This window comes from Rattus norvegicus, chromosome 6, assembly GCF_021556685.1.
Source record: "Rattus norvegicus strain SHRSP/BbbUtx chromosome 6, alternate assembly SHRSP_T2T, whole genome shotgun sequence".
Classification (NCBI taxonomy): domain Eukaryota; kingdom Metazoa; phylum Chordata; class Mammalia; order Rodentia; family Muridae; genus Rattus; species Rattus norvegicus.
The window spans coordinates 80,031,222-80,051,048 of NC_141539.1; the positions used below are offsets into that span (position 1 = coordinate 80,031,222).

General features: G+C 42.4%; 2 long non-coding RNA genes and 1 other non-coding gene across 3 annotated transcripts in view; 1 reads left to right on the top strand and 2 right to left on the bottom strand.

The window, feature by feature from the left end:
- LOC148005253 (uncharacterized) overlaps positions 1–4,096 on the bottom strand; it is a 78,844-nt gene extending 74,748 nt beyond the window's left edge. Inside the window, exon 1 of the long non-coding RNA XR_015623042.1 lies at positions 3,871–4,096. This is a non-coding gene — a long non-coding RNA (uncharacterized LOC148005253). The remainder of the gene's footprint in view (positions 1–3,870) is intronic.
- A 10,926-nt stretch (positions 4,097–15,022) lies between these two features.
- Positions 15,023–15,153, bottom strand: LOC120093450 (small nucleolar RNA SNORA17). Its single transcript, XR_015623619.1, has one exon. It is a non-coding gene; the product is annotated as a small nucleolar RNA SNORA17 (small nucleolar RNA).
- A 679-nt stretch (positions 15,154–15,832) lies between these two features.
- On the top strand, positions 15,833–17,719 carry LOC108351238 (uncharacterized). Its single transcript, XR_015623041.1, has 3 exons — positions 15,833–16,116; positions 16,908–17,083; positions 17,451–17,719. It is a non-coding gene; the product is annotated as an uncharacterized LOC108351238 (long non-coding RNA).
- The last annotated feature ends 2,108 nt before the right edge of the window (positions 17,720–19,827 follow it).

Genomic DNA, 19,827 nt, shown 5'->3' on the forward strand with positions numbered 1-19,827 from the left:
TACTCAAATATTTATCACAGGAATGAAAGCTCCTTTGTAAGGTACATAAAAGGTGTTCTGGAGGATCCTGGCCCGACAGTCTAGGATTTCCACTCCTTGTGTGGAAATAATTTACTAGAGGAAAAATGCTGATTTTTGTCAGTAGACATTCACTATTGATGCAGTGTCATAAACCTAGGAAATATCTTGAGCTGTTTTTCTTTTAATGAGTTTACTATGTAAATACTTGCTAGCCAGAATGTCATTATTAGGCTTGGGTATACTATGCATGTAATCCTTGGCAACAGCAATTTATTTAGGTCTGGCTTTCTTATCATTGGGCATCGTGGTTTGTGAGACATTAAATTTAGGTTATAAATGAGGAAAATAGTGAATACAAATCCAAAAATTCTCAGGCCAAACACTGGAAAATAAAACTCGCCATCACACAAACTGAGTAAGTGGAGTCCGTCCCTGAGATGAGAGATGCTTTGCCATTTGACCTCATCAGTAGGGTGTGCCATATTAATGTGAAGACGGGCAAAAACAGAGTCATTTGGTGAAGCTCCATACAAGTTCGTGTTTTAAATGTGCGGCAAACTAGCAAAGGAAAATTGCCTCCATGTAATAGAGAATATATGAAAATCTCAGAGTGATTCAGATGGTGAGAAAGGACCTCCTTTCTGAAAGATAAGGTAAGATGGCCGCCACAGTCCTGAAAGTCCTGCTCAGAGGGACTAGGCAAGAAAATGAAATCAAAGATTTCCAGGGCAGAAGTCAAAAAGGAATTGGAATTAACACATGAATTCAATAATGATTCAAAATCACAATTAAAAATATTATTGTGTTTCTAAACATTTGCAACAAAACATTTGAAAAGAAAAGTGGGAATAAGATATTAGAAATACACTTAATGTCAAAGACTTATTCACAGAAAGTGGAAAACTGTCAATGGAAGAAAATATGAACAGATGAAAGCTATTTTATGTTCATGGATTTTAAAACAACGCTGTTTTTTTAAACAAACAAACAAACAAACAAACAAACAAAAAAGTCTATGCTTCCCAACATGATCTACAGATTGAAAACAATCTCTGTCAATTTTCCAATGACATTTTCTCTAATATAAAAAAAAGATGTTAAAATTTATATGAAGCCAAAGAAAACACCAAATATGAAAACAATCTCATAAAGGAAAAACAAGGCTAACAAAACTTTATATCAGATAAGGGGCTACCTGTCAAAACATAAGAGACTACTTTTAACTCAATAGCAAATACAACCTGTTTAACCCGGTATCAAACCAGCAACAACAAAATCTGATTTAAATATGAGCTATGGCTCTGAAGAAACATTTCTATAAGGAAGATATTACTGGTCGATAACACTGTTTTCCCTTCAGGTTGTCTGGATTAGCTTTTCTCAAATGACTGATGGGTGTATAAAAGACAGTCCATGTCACAAATCAAATATCAATACCACCTACTAGGATGGCTGCTATCAAAATCCCAGAAGACTTAATTCTGAGTGATTGGAACCAACAGACACTGGCATTCTTGTACAACGTGAAAATGTAGCTGCTATGGAGAAGAGTAGGAGGGGCATCAGAAAGCCAAGAGAGCAGAACTAGTACACGACCTTTCAACTTCATTTCTAAATATGCATCTTCAATTTTGAATCTGATCTTAAAGAAGCATTAATACTCTCGTGTTCACTGTAGCACGATGCATGACAGTGAAGCAGTAGGAACAGGTTTATTTCCTTATTGGCAGATGAATGGATGTTCACCATGTAAGAAAAGCACTTTTGGGCTGGAGATGGCTCAGAGGTTAAAAGCATTGGCTGCTCTTCCAGAGGTTCTGAGTTCAATTCCCAGCAACCACATGGTGACTCACAACCATCTGTAATGGGATCTGATGCCCTCTTCTGGTGTGTCTGAAGACAGCAAAAGTGTACTTATATACATAAAATAAATAAATAATCTTTATGTATTTTTACCTGAAAAAAAACAAAAATCTTTGCAAAAGAAAAGCAATTTCTACAATATATGGGAATATGGATGAATCTGGCGGACAATAAGCTAAGTAAAATAAGTCAGTCACAGAAAGACAAATATAACATGAGCCATTTATAGCATAGTATCTAAAGCCATCACTCTCCCAGGAACAGTGCAAATGGCAGCTGCCAGGAACTAGGAATGAGTGGGAGGAGTTGCTGATCAATAAAAATAAAATTTCAGTCATGTAAGCTCTATAGGTCCGTGACACAACACTGTGCACGGTCAGCAGTATTCTACTTCACACAAACAACATGTTAAGGGTGCAAATCTCATGTGAAACATCCTTACCATGATAAAGGGTTTATTTTTAAAGCAAAACAAAAAAAACAGCAAGATAAGTAGCAGGTATAAGAGAAAAACACGTTGTCTTGGGTCTCAAAGTCCTGAGTAAAATATTGGCACACAGTTCAAGAGCCTATTTCATAAAATTCTAATAATTCAATCTAGACTGGATCCCTAGAGTAATAACAAATCCATGCAGTTGACACAGGAAACCTGCATACTCCTGCATGGAAAAAAGGATCCTATGAGTCTTCTGTGGGGAAATTTCAATTGGTAATGCTTTTCATGGGAATAGCTGACACTCACCTGCTCTGTGCCCCAGACTCAGAATCTGGATGACGAATCTTACCCTGTTTTCCAGATGAGGAAACCAAGATACTGAGAAAATAGTAAAGGGTAAAGGTAGGGCTCACCACGGGGCCGTCTTGCTTAATGCCAGGTTATCTTGCCTTTCTACTGTAAGTTGACTTCCGGTAGGTACTCCGGAAACTGTATCTTGATGCCTCTGAACCTGTGTCTAGTTCAGTCATATCTGTGATTATGGTCTTGAGGATTGTGATCACATCTGGCATGTGAGGACCCTCAGGGGCACAAACACCATGTCTGTAACATTGCACATAGGATCACATCCTGGCCCTGACTGCTTCAGTGTTTTTACAGTCTCTGGTTCATGTGTTGATTGAACTGTCAACAGAGGAAAACACATGGAAGAAAGATTATCATAACAAGTTTTGGTGCTAGGGGAATATGGAGTGTGAATCCTGTTGAAGCAATTACAGGTGAGACACTGGTTAGTCAACAAACCTTTCATGTGATTAATAAGACATCTGAACATTAGGAAGAACAATCATTTCCCTTTAATGGTTAATTGTGACTCTCATATGTGTGGATTAACATGCACATATTGAATGAACCCTTTCCTAGAGTCTGCGGTAGGTAACTGGAACACATATGTCAGGGCACCAACAAGAGGAATCTATGCTTAGTTTAGACGTGAACGAAAGCATTTTATTACTTAGGATTTTCTTTTTAATTGGTATGTTAAAAGAAATAAAGACACAATAAAATTGCATCGGTCACCCAAGAGACTCTTGCTTTTGACATTTTTCTTTATCTATTTTTTCTCCTCTCCTCTTTCTCTGTGGCTCCTGGCACTTTACCAGAGGGAGCAGGATCATTCACCTTCTCTTCTAATGACTTTGATTGTACAGTGAAGGAAACCTGTAGTCTGGAGAGGGCATTAGTGTTGGATTCTAAGAGCCCCGGCGTTTGTACTTTTGATTCTACAATCTTTTATCACACAACAAAAGACACAAATGAACAAAATGTGCTATCTATACAAAATACCTGCAACTGTTTTGTTAACCCAAGAGCTGACCTCTTTACATGTAGTTTCAGGCTTAAAATCAGATCAAAGGCCGCAGTTGGGGCTGTGTATACAGGATGACCTCCTCACCACCTCTGAGCTCCCCAAGGGAGACGACTGGGCGTTTCATCATTGTTATCTCATCCCCAAAAAGCTTCTGACAGAGTGTTTGAGTATGAATTACCTGACCAAGAGGCTTTGGGAGATGGTGTGGGACAACCACACCTGAGCTAGGGAACTGGCTCTGGCGTCCTCGCTGTGAGTCTGGGTGGCTTGCTGGGAAGGATGCTGCACATGGCGGCCAGGACAAGTTCTTTTGTTGATGCTGCAACCTCTGGCTGCATTCCTGGGACCTTAAAGGTGAAAGATTCTCTGTAGAGGAAAGCATGCAAGCTAGTGTCCTCAGTATCCTAAAAAAAAAAAAAAAAAAAAAAAAAAAAAAAAAAAAAAAAATGCCTTCATGTTGAGGAAAGAGTTCCTAACATTTTTTTTAGAATTTTGAAATAATTTCAAATTTAAAACCAAGTGATAAGAATAATACAAATGACTCCTGCTTGGCTTTGACTAGGGCTCTCCAGTTATTAATCTCTTGTCTGTATGTCTTACCACCCTCCTCTTTCTACTTCCCTGTAACATGTGAGATTAGCTTTAGTCTTGGTCTGCGTGCCTCCCCGTTGCTATATGATGCTGCACAATTATTTACCAATTACAGTGACGTTTTCTCACAGAGAGAATCAAATTCAAGTGAGTCAACCCCGAGTTGGGAGCCTACATTAAAGATCATCCTCTTCTTCTAATGTGTCCTAGGTGGGCGTCTCTCTTCTTCCAAAAACTGACCCTGGGTCTCACTCTGCCTTTACTCATTCTTCTTCGTTATCCCCTCACATCTAACAAGCCCTCAGTTTTCCTTCGTCTTACGCAATGCTGACATTTTTGAGAGCTGCAATCCAGTGTGTCTTGCTGCTTCCCTTGGTCAGATTGAGGTTTTAATTACATGATAAGAATACTGTATTAGACGCTGTTAGGTTTTCCTCAGTGCTCTATACTGTGGGGCATGTTTAAAAAATAATCCACATGATCAATTCATAGGTAGATTTTTTTCCATTTTTATCAGATACAGGCTTTACCAAACAAACTATAAGCGATTATATTTTATTTATATTTATATTTTAGTTTCTACCTAGAAAATTTTATTTGTATGAGATAATATCAGCCTAAAAAATAAGTTACTCCCGCTGTCAACTGAAGAAACCTCAGCAGTTTTGAAAGGTGTCTGTGTCTTCATTCGGGAGCCCATGTGACATCCTAAGGCTCATTTCCCGCAGGATGGTGCAGCCTAACCAGAAAAGCGAGGTCAAACAATGCTAGCTCAAGAGCGCAACCCTCCACATCTTTCCACACGTCACCTTCCACTCCACCGCAGCTCATTGCAAACAAATATGAGTTTTTAAACGAAGAACGAGTTGGCCCATGGCCACATGTGCCTCGCATCCCGGTGCCTTCACAACAGCACTGAAGATAGATGCCCCTGTTTAAAACAAAGTCACTTTTGAGTCACCGGGCACTGTAATGTTAGCACTAAGCAGTAGGTGGCGCTGTGATTTAGTTATAAAATCTGGAAAAGGGAAGTGGGATTCCTGAGATTTACCTTGTGGTTGCTCTAAGGCAGGTACCTGCTTGCTGAAGGCCTACTGACAAGAGTATTTATTTCCAACTTCTTAACAGCATTGGCCGAAAAAAAATTTCTGTGGGGGAGGGGGCGCGGTTCTCCCTCGTGTGTTGTCTATTCGAGGTTACAAACTTTTGGCTAGGGTTTGCTACTTCTTTGGGCCTGAGGAAGCCATTTCTTAACCTTTCAGGGGATGCTAAAAGGTGCTAAAGACCAGACCGGCAGGACATAGAGTCTCTCTTAGAATCTTTGTGAGTTTCTTAGCCAAAGAAATTTATTTTGAATTATCATTTTTACTTTTCACTTATATGATCTTTACATTAAAAACACGAGCACACTCAATTTTTCTAAAATTTGATTTAGTTCAAAATGCTAGATAGTTGGATGTTATACTTTTTAGGCAAAAATGTCAAGAGGATGAGAATGGTCTGTATTTCACGTCACTGTTTATGGTTTTGGAATGAATAAGGCTGTGTCCTCTCTCTCTCTCTCTCTCTCTCTCTCTCTCTCTCTCTCTCTCCTCAGAAGCCCTGCAAACAACAGCATCTGCATAATCCTTAATGAATTCAGGCCTTGATTATTTGCATTGGGTGAGAACCTTTACTGGCTGATCAGCACCTTACGTAAATTATGCAGATAAAATTATATTCTTTTTTTATTAAAATAAACTTAAAGATAGCATTAAAACTATGCCTAACCAAATTCTTCTGATGAAAAGAAGCACAAATAATGAAATGGTATTCAAATTTGCTCCTTAAAAACAAAAGTCCAGTTTTCCAAGTTGGGCCAAGAGAAGTTGCACCTTCTAGAGCCATGACATCATACATCATATGACATGTTGAAATCTATTATCAACCCAATTAAGTAGCTGCTGTTCAAATTGTGGTGAAAGTGCCCAGGGGCTTCTTTTGTGCTCTTATCAGTTGTTCAATAGCAAACTGCCGGCTATGTGTGTATCCAGGCTTTGATCTACCGCTCCGACGGCTGTTGGCTCCAGCTCAAGAGACTGTGGACTCAAAGCTGCGCCTGCAGACCCCGGAGAACAGGACACTGTTGGTGCAGTCAATATTTGCATGCTGCAATGATAATGCCGTCTTTATGTTACACTCTGGTTTCACCAAAACGTGTAGGAAGCTTCCTTTTCAAGAGCGTGCTGTGGTTTTTAGAAATTCTTGTCCCCTCTCAGGTTCATAGATGGCATGTTTTCTTTTCATCTTTCTCCTCCTGCTTTCCTAGCTTTACAATTAATATTTTCTCTCTCTCTCCCTCTCTCTCTCTCTCTTTGACTCTCCCCTCTCTCCTGTCTCTGTCTCTCTGTCTCTCTGTCTCTCCCCCTCTTTCCTCTCTCCTCTCTCTCTCCTCTGTCTCTGTCTCCGTCTCTCTCTCTTCTCTCTCTCTGTCTCTCTCTCTGTCTCTCTCTGTGTCCTCTCTCTCCTCTCTCTCTCTCCTCTGTCTCTGTCTCTGTCTCTTCTCTCTCTGTCTCTCTCTCTTCTGTCTCTCTGTCTCTCTCTCCTCTCTCTCTCTCTCTCTCTCCTCTCTCTCTCTCTCCTCTCTCTCTCTCCTCTCTCTCTCTCTCCCCCCTCTCTCTCACTCCTCTCTCTCTCTCTCCTCTCTCTCTCTTCTCTCTCTCTCTCCTCTCTCTCTCTCCTCTCTCTCTCTCTCTTCTCTCTCTCTCTCTCTCTCTCTCTCTCTCTCTCTCTCTCTCTCTGTATGCTTGTGTCTGTGTCATCGGTCTTGAGGACAAGCACCCTTGCCAACTCAGCCATCCTACCAGACCATCATTGCTGCTTGATCCTACTTTCTACATAGACCTCAAGCTAGTATTATCTTTTAACACCACTCAAAGGTTATATATAAGAATCATCCTAATATTTGAATGCAAGCAACCAAAAGTGAAGTGAAGCTCCCATCAAATGTTAAAATTTTCTTTTTCCTCTTTCTTATTTTACACTACTTTAGATATTTGGGCCTTTGCAATGATAATTTATATTCATGGGGTAATTTTATATCTAGCAAATATTTCCAACCATATCATCTGAGATGGTCTTTCATTACACAGTTATTTTTCAACTTAAGTTTTTAGTATATGAACAGAAGCAGATAGTAACAAAACAAAACAACAAAGAACCAGACTGGCTTCTCATTTGAAGTCAATCAACATTTATGAGAAGCCTTCTGGGCCAAGCACTGTGATAGTTACTGAAAGAAACAAAAATAAGCAAGACATGGTTCCTACCTCTGGGAGCATGTCCTTTGGGACACGAGCACAACACCATTACATAAGCAGCACACAGAAACACGGGGCTTGAGAGAAAGTTCATTCTAATGTGCATCCTAGGCAGTTGAAAAAGGGGGTCGGATCTTTGTGCCAGAGTCTGACAGGCTTAGAGAAAGTGGTAGCACAGGTTAGGCCTTGTTAGAAGCACTCAAGCAAGAGAAACACCGAGGAAAGGGGATAACTAGGACCTTAGGAGAAGCTCAAGTATTGACATTTTATTAGGGAGAAAATTGAGACAGGAAAGCCCGTCCAAGTTATCTGGTAACTAGATTATATGGGACCTTGCAAATGCTTTGAGGTTTATCTTAAAATAATAAATACAGTGGATAAACCAAGAGGGCAAATCAGAGAACCTCAGGTCAAAGCTACAGAAGGTCTTCCATTATGCAATCATTCAACTTATGTTTTTAGTATACGAACAGTAACTATGAAAAGCCAGACTGGTACCTTGTTTAAAGTCGGTCATCATTTATGGAGAAGCCTTGCCAGTTAAAATGGCTCTCATCAAAACTTGGAGAATAATAAAGGCTGGTATGGATGTGGGAAAAGGGGAACTTCTACACGCAGTTGATGGGAGGGTAAATCAGTGCAGCCGTTATAGAAAATGGGATGGTGTTCCATTGGAAAACTAAAAATGGTCTGGCTACCTCTCTCAGTATGCAGCCAAGAGATAACCTGAGTGAGACAACTGCATGCTTACGCTTGAGATGCTTCTCACGGTAACTAAGATACAGACTCAAGTTGGTACCCATTGACAGATGAATGGACACACACACACACACACACACACACACACACACACACACACTTTCACTCTGTTGTAACTAGGCATTCCAAAATGAACCTCTGGGGCTACTTTGGTTTAAACCACCACAGACACTCTACCATGGGCAGCTCTCTGCCCTATGGTCACTGGGTCGTCTGGACAGGAAGCTAGAATCTGCATTTTAAAAGGCCAGAGGTAGTAGAGAGTGTCTATAATCCCAGCACCAGGGGTGCAGAGACTGAGCTGACTGGCTGAGCTTTCTTGTTGGTCAGACAACTGACTTTGGGAGGTACAGGCCAGTAAGAAACCCCCTTTGCCAAAAAAGACTGACAATTTCCAAAAGATGCAGGCCATTTTATCTTTTGATCTCCACATGTATGTATATATATGAACACATATACACACATGTGTACCACACACACACACATACACAGAATAAAGAAGAAAGAAAAACCAAGGTTTGGAAGATTTAACTAGGAAAAGTCAGATACAACAAGAAGTCTGTCAATTTACTTTTGTCGATATATGTAGTACCAGTCAAACTCAGTTTAATATATTTCGGCTCAGTTTCTGTTCTTGGTAATTGTCTCTATTGTTGCCAGACACGTGGCAAGACAGAGCATCGTGGCTGAAAGTATATAATAGAGTGAAGCTACTTAACTCACCTTGCAGGGGGGCAATGAGAGAAGTACCAATGACCAAATTCCCTCTAAGGGTTCATTCCATTGACCTAATGTGTTTCCACTAGGCTTTTCCTCTCAAAGGTTCCAACACATTTTAATACTAACACAAGGTTGACACCAAGGCTCAGCGCATGGACCTGATAAATAAATCGTGATCAACTCCTAGATGAGTCCCAGGATTTTAGCCCTGGTGACCAGACAGTACAGACAGACAGATTTGATGTGTGTAGCAGAGGAGGGGGGACAACAGCAGAAAGACATTAAATTGGTGCTGTGGAATATCAACATTTATTTTTTTAAAAAAATAAAGCCTGCAGATTACATGACCAGACACCAAATAGACAGTATTTTTATCATTAAAACATTTCAAGAGTACAGAGTAGCAATTTAACAGTGAGTTGCCATGCAGCTGTATGTCCTACTGGCTTCTGAATACAACTCCGGGTGTATATAAATTATCTGCAAACTACTGGGTCAATGTCTCTTTAGGGAACTGTAGACCAAAACATGCTATGCTTTCATTCCTAGTCCCAACCTTTAAAAAGACAGATTATTTTTTTTAAAAGTAAGTTCCTGGGCTTATTAAAAACATATATTTCAATCAGCAGGTTAAAATCTCTAAAAATATCCTATCAAAGGAGACGGCATTGCTGAGAGCAAAGCGGCAAAGGGAAAGAAGCACAACTCAAACCAGAAGTGAGTGCACAGTGAGGTTCAACCCTGCAGATGGGCTCTGGGAGGGTTTTCCTGATGGGCAAGGTGGGAGAAGGGGGTTTACTAAAAGGGGGTTGACTAAAAGGACTGTTCTAATAATAGGACAGACTGCCAGGGAACCCACTTTCCTCCTCGAGTATTGAGAGCTTCTGGAGAGGTCTGCCTCAAAGCACTTAGTAAGCCCAGACTGACCGTCTCAAGAAGGACAAGGGTAGAATCTGAGTAACCCCAGGCCGTTTGGACAGATGGAGAGCACACAGAATGTGGCACGCAAGCGCCTCCGTCCTGGGCGGAGGATGACTCCATGGTGGCACTCTGATTTTGCTCTGAAGAGTGATTAGAGGAGCTGACTCACACATAGCCTGTGAAACCCCATCTGAAAACCAAGTAGTGTCAAATTAAAGAGAGGTTTTCCCTATTAGATTAACATAAGTTGTAAAGCGGTCCTGGGTGTCCAAATTAGACATTGTCTCATGCAGTTGTAGAAATCAATGCTTACAACATTCCGGGGAAAGGCAATCAGATTCACAGACACTTCTTGACTCGGGGTGACATACACTTTAATAAGCCCGTTTTGAACTGAAAATATTAAATACCACATATGTATTTACTACGCACAACCTTAGCTTAGTAGCTGAGTGTCCTGTAGGGCATTTGCTGTTCACCCAGTGACAGTAGGGCAGAGAGCTGCCCATCGTAGAGTGTCTGTGGTGGTTTAAATGAAAGTAGCCATAGGCTCACACTGGAATGCTTCATCACAAGAGAGTGGGAATGTTTGAGGATTTGAAGGATTCGGAGGTGTGACCTTATCGGAGGGATGTAGATTGCAGCTACTCTTCCAGTGCCTTGTGTACCGCCATGCTTCCTGTAGTGAGGATATTGGGTACCGCCGTGCTTCCTGTAGTGAGGATATTGGGTACCGCCGTGCTTGCTTCCTGTAGTGAGGATATTGGACCAACCTGTAACTATAAGCAAGCCCTCAGTTAGATGCTGCATTTTATAAGAGTTTTCTTGGTTACAGTGTCTCTTCACAGCAAGAGAACAGTTACTAAGATAGTAGCCTATATCAGGAAAGGTCAAAACTCAAAGCTGGAAGGTGTCTAGTGAATTTGCATGGTCCCTTACTACTGCACAGTAGATGAATTTTTAAGTTGAACTATCGGCTATAAGAACCATATGCCTCTATCCATATTGAAAATATACAGTGCATTTTGATACCCCAGTATTACAGTTTTTCTTTTAGCTCTGCCACTCATCACCACAGTCAATGGCAAAAGAGTATTCTGTGTACTGTTCACTTACCTCACCTTGAAGAGAATTTTTTTACTGGGCAATTTCTAATAATTTTAAGTCTGATATTTAATTACATTAGTACCTAGAAATCATAAAAGAAGTTTAATTGTCTGGATTTTGTTTTTCTTTTATTTTGAATAGAGAAAGATAGTAGTAGGTGTTTTAATTTTTACATTGTCTTCTGAAAGGAATTTTTTATTAAAGAAGTCATTAGGCAGCCATATTGGTCTTATTTTTCTATCCAGCTCACTCTAAGGAGAGACAATCTGCTAACAGGAAAGCCCCAGAACTCGTCTAATGACTGGACTGATACATCTTACTGAAAGCTTAGTCCCGTCTTGTTTGCCATCTGTGGACTGTGGAACACAGACTCTAAATCACTGCTGTGGTCAACTCAGCATTCCTGGACTAGCTCTAGTTTCTCAGCCTCGAAAATTTGCAGCTAATCATATGACAATATTACAAAAACAAATGGTTCCACAGAAATCAAATGCCCAAAGTCCTATCTTATTTAGAAATATTTAATGCTAGTGTTTTGATATCTTTTCTTCCATTTGGTCCCTATAATGTTTCTCAGCATTTTCCTCAGAAGAAAGGATGTTAATAAATAAATAGATATAACATAATTCATTCTTGCCTTAGTTTGTAAGTTAATAAAGTTTGCAGGAGAATAGGCTGGACTCTTAGTAAAAAAATTTTTTATATCATTTAAAAGGAGGCAATTTCATGTGCAGCCTTTTCTCTGGTGATAGCATCTTTGATCATGGTTCTTATATTTGCTACCAAGAGCTTAACATGCTTACAACTGTGTACTGCGATTTCTGAGAGAATGGAAAAGTCTCTGGATGAAAATGACTGCTGGGCCAGAAGTGTTTGGAATTTCATCTTTAAAAAGAAAACCTATCTCAGCGTTTGGCTTTATTTTGATTTAAATCAACAGTGATTTGTTAAGGCTTTAAAACGCAACTTAATCCTATCCGTTTTCCAAGAAAGGGTGAACATACAATGTGATGATTTAACAGGGCAAGCCATGATCAAACACTGCGGACTGCTGGGCCGACCCAGCAAATGCCAAGGGTGCTGCAAACAGATCTCGCCCTGCCTGGGAAACTCAATGCTCTGGGAGAGGGGAGGAGCCCCGCTCCCTCCGGAGGGAGGTCTACACACGAATGGGATTCCCCCCAAAGCATTGCAAAGGTGATTCTCTATTTTTTTTTCTGGGACTTGAGCAGACAATTGAAACAGACAGCTCTTCTGAACCCGAGTGTTCGCTAAAGGTCCGCCTGGCGAAAACTGCTCCATCTACTGAAAAGGCCAGGATCCGAAACGATCTGGACTCTTTTTCAGCTCCAGCGAGGAACGGCTCCCTTGAAGGGGCAGCCTAGTGTAAGAACAGGGTCTGGAAAAAGACAGCATAGCCCTATGGGCAACATTGCTACTGACTATGATGAGTCACCGAACGCTGGTTTTCCCTTATCTGTAATGATAAAAACATCACGGTCTTGGTGTTAGAATAAAGTGAGGTAACAGGCAGTGTGTGGAACTTACTGCCTGGCACACTGTGGATGCTCCATAAACAGTGGCAGTTATTAAAAGTACCATTGTTTTATTTTTATTATGTTTATTATAAATAAATGAGTGCACTTTATTATATTTATGCTTTGTTATTATATTATTTTTAGATGGGGTTTCACATAGCTCAAGCTAGCCTTGAACTTGCTATGTAGCTAAGGCTGGCCTGAATTCTTGATCCTCCTGCCTCCACCTTCAGAGTGCTCAGTTTACAGCTGTGTGCTGCAATGCCCAGTGCTGCTGCTATTGTTAAAGCAATGAAAATGCAAACATTTTCTCTCCGCGCAACAACTGCCCATCGTGGGTCTAGAATATGCCAAACTGCCCAAGTTCTAGAAATAAAAATTAATAAAACCCTTATTCAATAACTGAGCTTAGAAATTTGTTTCCTAATGACAGCAGGTTGTTTCCTGGCTTTCGGTTTTTGTTGTTGGGAGCAGGTTTCCCAGTTTGCTTTCAGTTTTGTGTGTTGCTGTTGTTTAGATTTAAAAGTAGAAAGCGTCCTCGATGTGCCTTGGTAGTAGCCAATGTCCTCTCCCCCACCGGAGCTACCTGCCTTAGGCTCCGTCCCAAGGACCTGGGTACTGGCAGGAGGTAGAGGGGCAGGAACAGTGGCCCTGAGACCCACTCAGCACAAATTCCTCTGTGTATCTTAGGTGCTGGGACGTATGCCCATATACATCACACCCTACCTGAGGCCCTTCATGAAATGCTGTTACAAGCATCTTCTCATGTGATGTGCACTGACCATTCGTGAGGATGTCTGGTTTATGCCCACTTCATGGATTCTTGAAAGGACCACACAAGAGAAACTGCAAATTAAAGAGAACAATCCCTGCCTTCCAAGTTTGCAGTGAGGAAGACAGGTTATGACTGTGCTGAAAGGAAATGTAACACCAAGATTCAAGTAAAGAATCTGGACTCTGATCCTTTGGATTTCAGATTCCAGGTTTTCTCTTTGACTGCACGGCGTTAGATGAGTTATTCCACCTCTCTAGACTGAGTTCATCATCTACAAATTGAACTTTAATTTGTATGAGAGGCATCTGAGCTGGTCAGTTCCCTGGCTCTCCCACACTCGTGGCCTCAGAGTTGACCCACCGGAAACCCCCACAACCAGGGCCAGCTCTACCCTGGTCCCCAAGGAAGGTGCAGGGCCCACTCTCCTGAGAGTTGCAGTTGGTGAGGGACATGGTCAGTCCTCCCACTCTCAAGATCCTGGCTCCAGCTCTCCTGTTGGCCAGAGATGGTGAGAGACAAGGAAGGGGAGGAGATATCTCTCCCTCATCCTCATGTGTGCCACTGCCCAACAGACAAGAGACAGGGCCAGCTCTCCTACACTCATGCCCTTCGGGGTGGCTCACCCACAACCTCCACATCCAGAGCCATCTCTACTGTGGTGCGAAGCCTTCTCTTCGAAATGCTGCAGCAGGTGAGGTGCAGGGCCAGCTCTCCTGCTCTCATGATGCCTCCCTATTCTCCTCCAACTCTCCCACCTGCTACTGTTGGTGAAGGCAAAAGGGAAGAGATCTCTCCTTTATCACCACATAGCAAGCAAGAGGTGGGGCTGACTCTCCCACACTTGCTCCTGTGGGGCCAGCTTACTGTGCTGCCCAGGCAAGATTCAGTGCCCACCCCACACTTGTGTCCTCAGGGCTGGTTCACCAACAACTCCCACGACGTGCTAGTGCTCTCCCAAGTACTACACAGACAGATAGGGGTGAGTTATCTCTCCTATCTCATGCCCCCAGGGCCAGTTCTTCCATGATGCCCAGGTGAGGGGTGGAGCCAGTTCTGCACAGCCTTCAGCCCAGACCAGGGATGTCTGCCTGGCCTTTGGTGGTAACAGCCCCTGCACACTTCAGGCCAGGACCCCACCATGGTCCCATGTGGAATTGCCAGCTGCTCACATCAGGCTGTTCCTTACTACCTTTGAGTCTCCAGCTCTGCCTCTCTTCACTGTACCCACATTCTTCTGTTTTTTTCTCCTCCGTTTCTCCACTACTTACTTGCTCCTCTTAGAGGCACCTGGGGTATCTGGGTTCATCTCAGGAGTGCTATGTCCCACTTCTGCATTATGGCACCAGGCAGGTGTCCGGCATGTATGTTCCCCAGGCTTGGGTAGTGCCCACTGGTGCTCCCCATCCAGGTCCTATGGCGCTGGTCTGGTTATCTTGGGCTCAATTCTCATCCAGCCCTCCCAAGTGGCCTAGCGCGAGAGTCGTCTGCCTCGGGTTCACTTCCTGTCGCGATTCTTCTTGTCTCCAGCTTGCTCCTGGTCCTGGGAGCTGTCTGGGCATATGCAGCACTGGACCCCTGAGGTTGGACTCATGGTTGTCTCAGGCTCACTTCTTCTCAGGGAGTGTTAGGCTGGTAGTCATTCAGAAGTTCACGGTCAGAACATGGAGTATAGACATATCCTCTCTCTTCTCAGCCACCTACCGACGTTCAGGGGACACAGCAGCCACACCCACTATGCCTCTAGGGGCATAGACTTTGATTCTTAAAAGACGCGATTTTACAGTGTATCGCTCAGATAGGCAGACCTGCTGATTGAACAACAAACGCTCATATATTTTAGTTATGCTTGGTAGATAATTATGGCAACTGACTTAAACCAAAACCAACAAAACCAGGAATAGGGCCAGTGTTTACAACATGGCTACTATGGTGCTGTCTCATAAATTATTTTCGTTAACTCAGACGGATGCTGAGGACGTGATCCTGTCTATCCGGAATGTTCTACAGTTACCTTTGTTTCCATACCCCTGGCAGCTTTGGGGTCTAGCACGCACACCCTTTCTGGAAAAAAAAAAGCTCTCTGAAGCAGGGTAGACTGAGGGCCAGGGGATTGTCTAGGCTTTCTACTAATCTCTGAAGACCAGAGGTAATCCCTTCACAAATATGGGGGTGGGGGAGTTCTCTGTGGATGGGAAATAATAAACAGCGAGGGTGGTTTTATTTTTTTTAAATCCTGCTTCTTTCAGCCCTCCTGTCTGCAGTCCTCAGCAATAACTTAGCCCTTGTCTTCCTCTCTGGAGGATTTAAATGGAATGACCTTAATTCTTGCTTTGTTTGCACTCTCTCTTCTAAGAAGCTGCAGTGAAGACCAAGACAAACAGTAGATTAACAGTGGTACCTTTTATGTGGCTGATTCGTTTCAAAAAATATGCTGAAAGGAAACAAAACCCTGAGGGGGGAAAGACGTGGAGTGGGAGGAGAGCAGACCGCTTAGGCTGGGGAGTTTGAAACAGCCCTTCCCTTGATACCTGGGGAGTTTGAAACAGCCCTTTCCTTGATACCTGGGGAGTCTGAAACAGCCCTTTCCTTGATACCTGGGGAGTCTGAAACAGCCCTTTCCTTCCCGGACTCACAGGTATCAAGCTTCTGGGATGGTGTTTTCTTTGTGTGAAGGCTCTGCCAGGCTAGAATTTATGGTACTAAGCAGGTGACTGGTAAGTGTTTCTAAACCAATATTATTTCACTGCCTAATTTGGGGCTAAGAGGAGAGTTATGCTGGGGATGTATTCAGAAAACATTGGATCCTGGTTCATCTGCCACTCTGTAGAGTAGAGGCTATCGAGTGGCTGACAGCCTCCAAATCAGAATTCCAAGGATGCTGTCATGTGGAGTCATTAAGAGGGGCACAGCTTCTTAGAATCTCCTTCAGCTCCTCTGGATTTAAGGGAATTTGCAGGGAAACTTCCCAGACACCAGGCTATATCCAAATGAAAGCCTCCGCATTACAGTTTGTCAGGGCTGAACGTGTGTCTCTGGAAGGGGGAAAATGTATGAAGCGACAGAGAAAAAACGTCGGGGCATTAGCTTCTATTTCCTTTAAGGGATGGGAGAGTGCTCTGAGATTGTTCCATTCAATTTAAAGTTAAATACAAATGTGAAAGGCTGGGGCGCGTTAATAAGATGATCCACCTGCTTATCATAATAGGATAATTCACAATCTCATTGTCAGAGCGGTGAGGCTCCCGACCAGGTCAGTCATTAAACTCAATGTGTCTCATTCTTTGGTGCCGTTTCACTCAGATTCTCGGCACCACTTGTCTGCCCTTCTTTTCCACTGTGCACCTATCTTGCAAATTTAGTTCCATTAGGTGGACACTTGCATTACTGCGACGCCTGATTCCATCATTTTCAGAGTGCCAAGCCATTTAAAGGCAGTGCAGCCCTTGGCCATATTTAGCCCAAACATTTACACACATCCAAGCTAATTCTTAATCTTTTCAAATAGGATGCGGCTTATTTTAAAATTACCTCTTCATTCATGCTCCATGAAAGCACCAAGAAACACCATCCGTTGGGTTTTAAATCTGGTCCTCAGCTGCTGTTTCCAATTCCTGGCGTTGCCGTTAAATCCTAGCTCCAGCATAATTCCCCGATTGACAGTCTCATGTCAAGGCCAAAAAGGTAAGACAGAAACAGCCATTTTTTTTTATCTCTCCAAGAAATAAACACTACATGGTGGTGTACTGTGGCTCTGGCTTTCTCAATACAGGTGCTTTTAGATAAGGGTCCCTAACAAAGTCACATCCATAAGAAGTGGGGGGTGCTTAAAATGAGTCCATTGCTTAACAAAATCTGAGGCACGGGTTATTTTTTCTCCCACACCAAGGATGTGCATCTATTTGAGGAGGCGTCTGTTAATATAATGTAATGAGTTTCACTGTCATTGGAGTATTGTAGCTCATACTAGAGCATCCCAACTCTCCAGGATAGAATAGGGTTTCCTTGGACCCTTGATGTACCTGCTCTATAATTTTCTTTTTCTTTCTAGAAGCACACGGAACTATCAGGTCTCTAGCCTCCGTGTCATAGGACAAGGTTCCCTGAAGAAACCAATGACTGAACCCACTTGCTACCCATCCTGAGCAGAGACGGACACCATGAAATCTCCCTTGTCGGTTTTAAAGGATGTGGATCAAACTGCTTCTTGTGCATTTTACTTAATAATGCAGATGCCTAATCTCTCCCTTTGGCTTAAGCCTACCTTGTCTCACTGTGTACTAGGAAAAGGAGGAGAAAATAAAAGAAAAAGCCAATGCAGTGGGGCCTGCAGGAGAGAGGGTGTAGACTCCTCAAATGATCACAACTGCGTGATTGTCCTGGGTACACGTCTTTGATAGCCTGCCATTTGTCCCCACTCACCTAGAGAGCCTGTGGATGGCCTGAGAGGTTTGTGTGCGTGTGTGCGTTTTAACAAATTTTCAAAAGTTGCCATGGGGAGAGGATAGCAAGAAAGCTCTTCAAAAAAGAAAATTATTTTCACAGCATCATCACAAGAAAAACACCTGTGCAATAGATATCTCTGAAGGTCGGCTGCAATCTGAACTAATTGGGAGGGAAGGGGAGAGCTCTCTGTTTGCTCACCTCCAGTAATGGGCCTTGGAGAAGTGATCGGTAGCCAAACACTTCGTGCAATGACTGGTTTGGACACTCTAAACAAAAAGGAAGACTTCTCCAAGCTGCTTCTTGTTCGTGTCACTGAGAGAGGTCACCACCTGCCTTCATCCACTAGTCACTTCTGATCACTGGGTAGAGATTCTGTTACAGAAGTTATCTCCTGTCGCAAGGACATCAATCTCTCCCGACCCCCAGCATAAGAGGGGACTTGGAGGCAAGAAGATGATCTCAAATCCTCGAGATCACAGCCAAGGAACATTATTTAGAGGCTGTGACTGAAAATCAACGCCAATCTGGGTGAAGGTACTACATTAAGCCAATAACAGACAACAAGCCTGTGACTGTTTTGTATGATGATGAGATTGGCCGAAGCCCCACTGCTGTGAGGAGGAAGGGAGCATGATCCGGGGAGAGCCTGCACTGCTCTTTGAAGAGTGTCTGTTGTGATTGCTAGCTGCTTTCCACAGATCCTTGCTGAATATTATGCCATTAAACAGTGTGAAAGAAAAATCAAAATATATGTTTACTGGGTACTAAATAGTAAGTGCCTTTCAAATGCTCTTTAATGGACAGACTTTAAAGTCATCGTAGAGCACCCTCACAATCCAAGAGCAGCGTGCTCCTCTCTGTAAAACACCTCGAGGGGCTGACGAGGGCTGACTATGAATTGTAACCGCCTTGCAACTCTGGTCCCTTAAAGGCGTCCATCTTTAGAGAGTGGAAATGCTTTCAGCCATACATACTGGTCTATAGTTTTCATGGAAAAACTGGTGATCTCTCAGTCGTATTTTCTCAGAAATGGAGTGACAGTCAGTGAGCCGTTTAACATAACAGACACACCTCCTCAGGGACCCAGGGAGGGAGGGAGTTTGTGTGTGCAGGTATTTAGAACCATATACCAGGGTTTAAGCGCTACAGAAGACTTGTGGTGCGAAATATAGAAATGATCGAATATATTTATACATGTGCAGTTTCAGAACGTCTCTGAACACGGTGCATCTTTAGTGCTGTGACTCTGACTTCTGTAGAAGATCAGGACTCTGACTTCTGAAGATCAGGATGAAATCGAAGGCACTGCGGACCTCAGTACCTCACAGAGGGTGATCACAAATCAGTAGCAGAAAAAAAATAGGTGATATCTCATAGTTGAAATTAAAGGATGAATGATTAACTCTCTAGGAAAGCCTAATGTTGAATCCATATCTCATTTCTTTGGGGAAAGCTCAAGAGTTAAGAAGTAAACTTTAAAGATGCCACCAAACAGTAGAAAAACACATGGGAACATCCTTTATATTTTTGGTGCAAAAGGAAAGACAAAAGCCACAAATATAGAAGAAAACACTTTATGACTCTATCAAGTCAGGTATTTAGCCTAGAAGGAGCTCAAGCATTCAAGAGACAGATGACAAATTGGAGGAAAAAAAATTGCAACACATAACACAATCAAAATATACAATTTCCAAAACATGAAAATCAACACTCCTCAAGAAATAAGAATAAAATATCTATAAAAATGACTAACTTAAAACGACTCTACAGGTCAAAAAGTGACATCACTAACAATGAGCTTAAATAATGACAAAATACTGTTTCTTGCTGTCAGACCAGCAAAACTTCAAAAGTTTAATTTATCCGTGGTGGGTAAGGACGGAAAGGAGGAGCTATCAGCGGCACTGAGGGAGTGCGGATTGGAATAAACCTCCACAGAAGGGAGTTTAACAATTTTCATCAAAATTACAAATGCAAATGTA